Raw genomic sequence first — 3,224 nt, forward strand, 5'->3', positions numbered from 1 at the left:
TCTGACTTGCCTTTTGTTAGTGAATAATTTCTCCACTATGTTTTTGCTTTGGAAGCATTGCAGCAGGTTACATCACTTAGTAATGAAGTGGGGAAGCGAGAGCCGGTGGTACCAAAGAGTGAATCTGAAAATGATAAAGAAAAGATGCAGAAAAATACTCCGGAGTTGAAGCAATTACCTGAGCATCTTCGCTATGCATTCTTGGGTGATAGTGATACCTTTCCAGTGATTGTTGCTACATCACTCACACCCGAAGAAGAGGAAAAGTTGCTGCGTGTATTGAGAGAGCATAGAACAGCCTTGGGATGGACTATTTCTGACATAAAAGGAATAAGTCCCTCCATTTGCATGCACAAGATTTTAATGGAGGAGCTTTACAAGCCAACAATTGAGCACCAAAGAAGATTAAATCCAGCAATGAAGGAAGTAGTGAGAGCTGAAATTTTGAAACTCCTAAATGCTGGAATTATATACGCTATTTTAGATAGTTCATGGGTAAGTCCAGTGCAAGTTGTACCAAAGAAGGGTGGAATGACGGTGGTGAAAAATGACAATAATGAGTTCATTCCTACAAGAACGGTCACGGGATGGTGTGTATGCATGGATTACCGCAAGTTGAATAAAGCAACAAGGAAGGATCATTTTTCACTTCCATTCATTGATCAGATGTTGGATCGATCGGCTGGGTACTCCTACTATTATTTTTTGGATGGTTATTCGGGGTATAATCAGATTGCTATAGCTCCTGAAGATCAAGAGAAAACTACATTCACATGCCCCTATGGAACATTTGCTTTTAGGAGGATGCCCTTTGGATTGTGCAACGCCCCTGAGACATTTCAACGTTGCATGATGGCTATCTTTTCTGACATGGTGGAAGATATAATGGAAGTATTCATGGATGACTTTTCAGTTTTTGGTACATCTTTTGATCATTGTTTGCATAACTTAGCTCTTGTTTTGCAGAGATGTGAAGATAAAAATATAGTCCTAAACTGGGAGAAGTGTCATTTCATGGTTCAAGAAGGGATCGTGATGGGCCATAGAGTGTCATCCAAAGGAATTAAGGTGGATCGAGCCAAAATTGCAACCATAGAGAAACTACCATCTCCAAAGAATGTGAAGGGAATCAGAAGTTTTCTGGGACATGCGGGATTTTATAGAAGATTTATCAAGGATTTTTCTAAACTCTCTAAACCTTTATGTAATCTTCTTGAGAAAAATTCTACATTTGACTTTGATGTTGTTTGTTTGCAAGCCTTTAATGCACTCAAGGAGAAGCTAATTTCAGCACCAATTGTGATTGTGCCTGATTGGAGTCAACCTTTTGAAGTTATGTGCGATGCAAGTGATTTTGCAATTGGAGCAGTGTTGGGGCAAAGGCGAGACAAGCTGTTTAGAGCCATCTATTATGCAAGCCGGACATTGAATGAAGCTCAGTTGAATTATACGACAACTGAGAAGGAGATGCTTGCTGTGGTGTTTGCTTGTGACAAATTTCGGTCTTACCTCATTGGGACAAAGGTGATAGTGTTCACTGATCATGCAGCACTTCGCTATTTGTTTGGCAAGAAGGATGCTAAGCCAAGGCTAATTCGTTGGATCCTCCTTCTTCAAGAATTTGACTTGGAGATTCGAGACAAGAAAGGAAGTGAAAATTTAGTGGCTGACCATCTCTCTCGGTTAGGGCAAGAGGAAGAAAGACCAGATTCAGTGGTCCAAGAGGCATTCCCTGATGAGCAGTTGTTTGCATGTGAGATCAAGCTTCCGTGGTATGCTGATATTGTTAATTATCTAGCTTGTAAAGTTTTACCACCTGATCTTACTTACCATCAACGTAAGAAATTTTTGCATGATGTGAATCATTATCTTTGGGATGAGCCTTTGTTGTTCAAAAGATGCCCTGATCAAATCATTAGAAGATGTGTGCCGGAAGAAGAGATGCAAGACATCCTCCATCATTGCCATTCATCATCATATGGAGGACACTTTGGAGCCACCCGTACAGCAGCTAAGGTACTTCAAAGTGGGTTCTATTGGCCTTCTATTTTTCGTGATACTTACACTTTGGTGAAAACTTGTGACCGGTGCCAACGTATGGGAAATATTTCAAGGCGTCATGAGTTACCATTGAAAGGTATCTTAGAAGTTGAGTTGTTTGATGTTTGGGGAATAAATTTTATGGGGCCTTTTCCAGCTTCTTTTGGTTTTGCTTATATCTTATTAGCAGTTGACTATGTGTCAAAATGGGTGGAAGCAATTGCTACAATAACAAATGATGCAAAGGTAGTGCTCAAATTTCTGCACAAGAACATATTCACAAGATTTGGCACTCCACGAGCTATTATTAGTGATGAAGGGACTCACTTTTGCAACAAGTTATTTGAGAATCTTCTGTCTAAATATGGTGTGAAGCACAAGATAGCACTTGCTTACCATCCTCAAACTAATGGTCAAGCTGAAATTTCAAATAGAGAGATCAAGAACATCCTTGAGAAGATGGTCAAAATCAATAGAAAGGATTGGGCGAAGAAGCTTGATGATGCTTTGTGGGCATACCGTACAAGAAGCTTGATGATGCTTTGTGGGCATACCGTACAGCCTTTAAAACACCTATCGGGATGTCTCCATACCGATTAGTGTTTGGAAAGGCATGTCATCTTCCTGTAGAGTTGGAGCATAGAGCTTATTGGGCTGTAAAAAAGTTTAATTTTGATTTGAAGGCAGCAGGTGAAAAGCGACTTCTTCAATTGAATGAGATGGAAGAGTTCCGGAATGATAAATATGAAAATGCAAAGATCTATAAAGAAAAGACGAAGAAGTGGCATGACAAACAGATTCTCAGGCGAGAGTTTGCTCTAGGACAACAAGTTTTACTCTTCAATTCACGACTCAAACTCTTTCCAGGAAAGTTGAAATCAAGATGGACGGGTCCTTATACAATTCATGAAGTTTTCTCTTTTGGAGCAGTAGATTTGAAGGACAAGACAGGGAATATTTTCAAAGTTAATGGTCAGAGATTGAAGCACTACTATGGAGAGCAAATGGAGAGGAACTATGCATTTATTCCTCTTGGAGATCCTAATTGATGATGATTGAAAAGTCTGGCTGTAGACTTTAAAACAAGAGCTTATGGGAGGCAACCCATAGATCTATCTTTCATTCTTTCATTTATTTTATTATCTTTATTTATTTAAGTTTTAATAAATTGGTTTTTGATGCAG

This window comes from Carya illinoinensis, chromosome 2 (assembly GCF_018687715.1).
Source record: "Carya illinoinensis cultivar Pawnee chromosome 2, C.illinoinensisPawnee_v1, whole genome shotgun sequence".
Lineage (NCBI taxonomy): Eukaryota > Viridiplantae > Streptophyta > Magnoliopsida > Fagales > Juglandaceae > Carya > Carya illinoinensis.